The sequence below is a fragment of the Danio rerio genome, chromosome 20, assembly GCF_049306965.1.
Source record: "Danio rerio strain Tuebingen ecotype United States chromosome 20, GRCz12tu, whole genome shotgun sequence".
NCBI lineage: Eukaryota > Metazoa > Chordata > Actinopteri > Cypriniformes > Danionidae > Danio > Danio rerio.
In genome coordinates this window covers 40,152,501-40,160,195 of record NC_133195.1, presented here as the reverse complement: position 1 = coordinate 40,160,195, position 7,695 = coordinate 40,152,501, and the positions used below count along the sequence as shown (strand labels likewise).

Sequence of the window (7,695 nt, the reverse complement as noted above, 5' to 3'; positions counted from 1 at the left end):
TGGTATTATCAACACATTGCTTGCCATGTGTTGTTGATGTAAGATTGTATTCAGTTTGATCGGCATATTTATAATGATTATAAAGAGAATGCTCACACATAGTGAGCCGACAGAGTCTTTACAGCACCCCAAACAGCAGCAGGGGAAACGAGTGCCAGTCACTAAATCCAGCAAAGGGCTTCTTTACCGTCTGCCACATTCTGTCTTTATATTATGCACTGAGTTTGTCATAAAGTCATCTGTGCTTAATGCTCAGGTGTTGCATCAAAATTTGACTCCGAGGACAAATCTGACTGAAGTTAAACTGAATAAAGTTAAACTTTCAAACTCACAGTGCGGTTTAACATAAACCTTTCATTGATCATTTTTCCCACAATTGACAACAAGAACTAACAAAGAAGCATTATCTGATTGACAAGCAGCACCTACATGTGTTAAAAAAAATGTAAAATGCCAAATGGGAAAAATTTATGTGAAATTTATGTGAAATCATAAATATAGGTCTTTTTTTCACCTTGCAATTTTGAAATTATTGCTTTTTTGCTTTGAGTAGACTATTCAGTTCATGAGATCAGTTCAAACTTTTATGAAGTTTTTAAAATAAAATCAGTTGTTTACTGTACAAAAATATAACATTTTGAAATATTTATTAGCTATAATATATCGGTTATCGGCTCCCAAATCTTAAGAGTTATCGGTAACTGATGTCGGCATCCCTATAAAAAACATGTATTTACAACAAGTACATTGTAACAAATGATTAATTTCAGTGCAATTACGTGGTTAAAGCCGAATATAGAGTCAGACTAAATTAAACTTTGGTAACACTTTACAATAAGGTTCAGTTAGTTAGTTATTATAGTTAGTAGTTAGTTATTTAATGTGTTTGCTAACCTAAAAAAATAATTAAAAAATACATTTATTACAGTATTCCTTCAGTTTTTAACATTAGCTAAACTGAAATAAAATGTCCATTCTTAGTTTATTAAATCACATTGTAGTTAGCTTGTTAAATCATTATTAATAAGCACTTCTTTGGATTTTAATAATGCTGAACAATGATTAGTAAATGCTGTATAATTATTGTTCATTCTTAGTTTGGTTTGTGTTAGTAATCATAATAACTAATTGAAACTTATTGTAAAGTGTGATAAAAACTTTTAACTGTTTATCCACATTTAACCAAAAGTGGGATTAACACTATTGATTTACACTCTAAAAATGCTGGATTATTTTAAGGTATAGTTTTTGTCAGTATCGTACACCCTTAAATTTTAACAAATAAAATATTTTGAGAGCTTACAGAATTGCATTGTACTTTTTGGGGATTAAATAAGGGGGTTGACATTTATTTGACAATTTATTTGATATTTGAAAATGTTTTAACAATTTGTCATAATATTTAGTTATAATGCATTTTTCTATACATTTCTAGATTTTTTCTTCTAAATCTGTCTTGAAATGCTGAAGTGCTCCAAGGTAAATCTTGACCTTCTCTATTGTAGAAGCATCTCAAATGAGATTGTCCTATGTTCACATTTCTACATTTTTTCCTTTGTGCTATGCAGTACTGACTTCCTTTCTGTATAGCAATGGTACGGCCTTTCAACAAATTACAGTGCAAACAGTAAAAGTTGAATGTGAATTGTGTCAAGTCTCTAACTCTCAAACTTCCATATACACTAAGGTGTAACCAATAATTTGTCATTAAAACTTTTGCCATAGTTTACATCAGAACATCCCTTCAGTTATATTGACAACATGACTAAGCAATTTGACTTTAAATTTGAAACTGTCTAAAGGTGTTTTCACACCTGCCCTATTTAGTTCGGTTGATTCACACTAGAGTTCGTTTTTCCTCTTGGTACGGTTCGTTTGGGCAGGTGTGAATGTAGCCATCGCACACGAGTGCGCACCAAAAGCGGACCAAAAAAATGTACTGCGACCTCCCTGAAGAGGTGGTCTCGGTACACTTTCAAACAAGCCCTGGAGCCGTTTGTTTGTGGTGAGATCATGATTGGAACTAAAAAAGACTAAACCGCAAACAGTATTGTGCCTTTTTGAACTAATCCAGCTGGCGTAGTCTGATGCGCTGTCCCATCTCATGGGGTGTGGAGGAAAAATAATTGTTGAAAGTACTTTACCAACATTTTTAAACAGAGAGAGAGAGAGAGAGAGAGATGGAAAAACATAACCTGATGGATCATAGGTAATATTTCCGGAAGATGACCATGTCGCAGTTTAGCCAAATTAATTTACGCCTCCTCCTGAAGTGACTTGCTATGATCCTTCATTGTTTGCAATGCATTAAAACATTGTTTTCCAGCTGCAGCAGCGCTTCATTCTCAAAATGTATACTTTGTCTAAAGTGATGTATACAAACTATATAGTATACTATGACCAGCGATACAATCATCCACCTCAGTCCTCCCTCTACAGTAAAAAACGACATTTTGTGTCTACCGGTTTGCTTACTTGCGGGAGTTTCATTGGCATTTTCCCGCACGTTAGTTCTGACCAATCAAAAAGCAGTTTAGGAAATACTTTCAATAACATCTGGCCAATGAGTGATGTGGATTTTGTCACATGACAGCATATTGATTCTTTTCCTCTGGTTCAGACCAAAGCAATCAGTGTGGTGTGAAAAGGACTAAAAAACGGCAGAAAAATGCTACAATGTATAATTTGTTGCCCTTGGTCCGGACCAAATGAACCGAACCACAGATGTAAAAGCACCCTTATACGTACACAATGACACAAGGACTTGTCATTTTGATGTTAATTTTTTTGAGAGATGAACTAAGGATTTTGAGCAAGAGAATTTGAAGAGACTTTTGCTGGTAATCCATGGTGTTTTGCAATTTGTACAAGTTGTTTTGATAAATGCATTGACGGTTTTGCAAATTTCAAGGATGTTTCGAGAAATGTACCAAAGTGACTGAGAAAAACTGTAATAAATAAATAATGTCAAAAAAATGTCATAAACGTACAAAAATGCACTATTGCACCTATTCCTGGGAATATATATTATAAACCTTTTACAGTGTGTAAAAATCTATAAACGACATCTGACCTTTGAAGGCTGCAACCAACTACCGGTGCCAAAACAGAAGGAATTGTGGATCAGTGAATTGATAACTCTTGATTTGAAAGCCTTCAAAGGATACTACGAAATTAGCTCCTCATGCAGCTGTCTTCCTGAAAAGCCTGAGAGAAGGATCCTGACAGGCCGATCTCATCCAGAGCTGTTTGGACAGGATTTCCATTGGTGGAGGTTATTTTGAGGGGCTCGTGTTGTCAGCTGTTGTCTCAAATGCTTGTTGGACCCTCCTCACTGCTCTTTTACTCTGATAAAACTCTGGACTGGACTGCTTCATTGTCCTCCTTTCCTGTTTTCTGTTAAAACTTAAAGAGAAACGCGTAGGGTAAGTTTTGAGCCTAATTGTTAAATTTATTTAACCACTTTTGACGTCTAACTTTTGAGCTTGATTTATTTAACTGCATGTTTTGTAGTAGTTATAGTTGGGTTTTATCATTGTGATTTCAGTAATGATGATAACATTCTGTAAGCACAATGGCCCATTTAGAAATCTAATATATATATATGGATACAGTATAGACAGTTAAAGCCAGAATTATTAGCCCCCCTGTTTACTTTATCCCTCAATTCTGTTTAACCGAGAGATTTTTTCAACACATTTCTAAACATAATAGTTTTAATAACTCATCTCTAATAACTGATTTATTTTATCTTTGCCATGATGACAGTACATAATATTTGACTAGTTATTTTCAAGACACTTTTATACAGTTTAAAGTGACATTCAAAGGCTTAACTAGGTTAATTAGGTTAACAAGGCAGGTTAGGGTAATTAGGCAAGTTACTGTATAACGATGGTTTGTTCTGAAGACTATCAAAAAATAGCTTAATGGGGCTAAAAATATTGACTTTAAAATGGTTATTAAAAAAATTAAAAACTGTTTTTATTCTAGCCAAAATAAATCAAATAAGACTTTTTCAGGAAGATAAAATGTTATCAGACATACTTGCTCGGTTAAGCATCATTTGGGAAATATTTAAAAAAGAAAATCAAAGGATGGCTAATAATTCTGACTTCAACTGAATGTAAAGTATATATAAATAAACATAAAAGTACAAATTTGAACTATATAAGATATGTTACATATGCAACATATATTTTGAAATTTCACAAAAATGACCGCTTACATATATATTTTTCAGCCACTGTAATTATAAATATGTAATGTAAATGACAACGTTTTCAATATTTTGAAATACATGTTGCATATATGACATATACGATGATATTCTATTCATATATTTATATATGTATGTATGTATATATATATATATATGGTTACAGATCCCATGGAGGGGTTACAGGAAAATTAAGGGGGGTCACTTCGTGATTTTCAAAAATCTAAATAATTTTATTAAAACATTAGAATTATCCTATATTTATCCTACCATATATGACCTACTGAAGTTGAAAATAGTGGTTTATGGTTTCATTCAAATGTTTTTCTATTGGATTGCGAGCCTTTGGGTGAGTACATTATATTAAATACACAGCAATAGATTTAGCAGACTAATTTTAAAGCAACATTTTTAACTTTCTGGCAAATTTACAGCACTAAAATCCATAAAAAATAAATGAACGAAGAATAGACTTGGGCCTGTTGGTGTGTGCGCGCCATTGCGTAAAAGGTTTCTATATTTATAACCACCTCAGAGGATATTGGGGGTTGCGACTCAATGGCATTGTTATTTTGGGGGTCGCAGGCTGAAAAGTTTGGGAACCCCACGAAAATCTCAACACTAACTTGTATTACATATGTAAATAGCTTATAATGTCATATATCGGATGTCTATGTGCACTCAAAACACGATTTGAACTCAATTCTGGAGGTTTTGGGGGGAGGTTTAATTGTTTTATGCTCAATATGCTTAAATTTGTTAACTTAATCGATTTGTGATTGGACAATATAAAATAATTATGTAGAACCCTGTATTTTTAACAGTGGCAAATCCATTTCAACAATTCTGGATTCATTTTAAGCAAATAACTCATCTGTCTTTCACACTTCTCAGAATGACTTGTACCGTGTTTTTTAGCATTATGTCCATGTTTACACACACATTGTTTTTTCCCAATTTGCGTAAAACTGCCACCGTTGACATCAGAAGCGACGTGGCTGGAATAAGAAATAGCTTGTCCATATTTAGAGGCTCCAAAAATAGCTTGCGGCTTCACAACAGGTGCCATGTTGCTGAAGGAGGAGGGCCGGGCAAATACATGCACACGAGCTGGAAAAAGGGGGCTATAATTTGAACCTGATAAGCAACAGAGCTGGGACATAAACAAGCTCTGGAATCTGCGAGTTGATTCGGCATGAAATCAGCTGCGCGGGGCTGAAGGGCTTCAGGTCTGGCTTTATCTGTGACACATCAGATTTAGAGGCTCAGCGATTCTCCGCCACTGTGATTTGTGCTATTTTTCTCCGCACCCCCTCCTCGTGCTGCCTTGTGTGTCACTGCTTCTCTTCAGATGTCCACTCCACAAGGAGGATAGAGCAATCAAACATGTAACTAGTGTTAACTAGCTCGTTTTCTAGAATAAATCATCATTATGTTTTTTATATATATTTTAACACACTACATTGAACAAAAAACAAATAAATAAAGTAAAACTGGATAATGTCCTGAGCGAAAATGACTGGCACAATTTTAAGATATACAGATGTGACAAGTTTCATTAGTTTGCCTTTTTAATGCTTCTGTTAAACCATAATTCGAAAGCAATGTTTGATTTTCATTCAATTTTTTCAGTAATTTTGTGATTAATTGTTACTTTTTCAGTTTCAACTTATTTCAGTGACCACACAAATATGATTTTTGCTGCTTCTTCAAACTACTTATTTAAAATACACTGAAACAACATAATTCTTAATTTTCTTTTTTTTTCTTTTTTTTTTGACATGACAACTTAATTGTTTTATGTTCAGTGCATTTATATTTGTTAAACAATTATGTTGACTTAATTTGTGTTGGGACAACATGAAGGAATTGTGGGGAACTCTGCATTTTTTACAGTGCCCGTGGGTCTCTTCACTCAAAAATGACATTTGCTGTTTGTTCAAACTACTTATTTAAAATGAGCTGTAACAACACAATACTTTAAGGGTTTTTGTGACAACATAATTGCTTTATGTTCAATCCACTTACCTAATAAGTTAACTTAATTCTTTCAAGCTGTCCCAAGTCAATTGTGTGGAATTCAGGATTCTTTACAGTGTTTATTCAATTGAAAGTTAACAATTTGATCACTTCTGTTGTGCTAATAATAGTTTTAGTTTAAGGTTTTTATTTATTTATTTATTTTATTTTGTTCTTGTTGTTGTAAAAAAAATGTAGAGTAAATCAAATCAATCGATCAGTAAACATAAAATATCTGGCAATTGCCTGCGAGGATTTTCTTGCTCTAATTATGTTTAATAGTGTACCATTAGGGTCAGTGTTTTTAGTTTTCACACTTTTGTAATTTAATTTAGCAAGGACCCATTCAGCTGATACAAGGTTCAGTAAAGAAATTTTAATGTTACAAAAATATCCATACTTTAATTGTTCTTTTACACCATCCATTCATCAAAGAATCTTATGAAACAATAAAAAGTAGCTATTTTTATATTTTACAATAGTAAAAAAAAAAACTAATCTACATCTTTAGCACCACAAAATCAGCAAATTAGAACAGAACACATTAAAACACATAACAGATTAAAACAGAAAATGTATTTGCAAATGAAATATTATTTTACAGTATTACTGTTCAAATTAATGTAGCTTTTTATAATATTGTTTTACAGCATTTGTTTGTAGAAAATCACAACTGGACAAATTAAAAAAATAAAAGTGTAATGAATAAATAATCTAAAGAAAACTTGCTTCTTCTTTTTTCTGCAATACAAGTTCTATCAAGGTATTTTTTGGATATATTTGTGTGCATGTTGCAGGTTTTCATTTATTTATTTATTAAATGTACAGTCAATCAAATCAATCAATAACTAAACATAAAATATCCAGTAATTGCTTGCCAAGAGCTTTTCAGACTAATTATTTTTAATAGTGTACCATTAGGGTCAATACATTTAAAAATAAAATGAAAAAATCATTGATTGTATTCAGCAAGGACACATTTTGCTGATCCAAGGTTGCAGTAAATATACTGAAAAAAACACTACAAAATTATCAATATTTTAAATTTTGTTCTTTTAAAACCGTTGATTCATTAAAGAATCCTGTTTAAAAAAAATCTAAATTAAACATTAATCAGTATATATAGCACCAAACCTTTAGCAAAATAAATTAAAAGAAGAAAAGTTACTTAGAAATTGAAATACCATTTTACAATTCTACCGTAAAAATATATGTAGCATTTGTGTTTGGTGGGCATATTAAAAATGTATTAGAAATAGGGCTATCAAATGCAACATCATTTTAAGAGCATTCATTTTAATTAACACCTGATTAACGCATCGTGTTTTCTATTTGACTCTTGCCTGAAGATGGAACTCCTCTCCCCCTTGTCAGGCAGACCACAGACAATTTTCAGGGAATCCAAAAGATGTGTGCGTTATGTTTAGAGAATTAATATACCGAAAAATTACAACTTC

The 7,695-nt window shown here is 32.5% G+C and overlaps 1 protein-coding gene across 6 annotated transcripts in view; it reads left to right on the top strand.

The window, feature by feature from the left end:
* Nucleotides 1-3,344: 3,344 nt before the first annotated feature.
* txlnba (taxilin beta a) overlaps nt 3,345-7,695 on the top strand; it is a 41,214-nt gene continuing 36,863 nt past the window's right edge. For all 6 annotated transcript variants that reach the window (XM_073933548.1, XM_073933546.1, XM_005160808.6 and 3 more), the window contains exon 1: nt 3,345-3,425. The gene's annotated coding sequence lies outside the window, so the exon portion shown is untranslated. The remainder of the gene's footprint in view (nt 3,426-7,695) is intronic.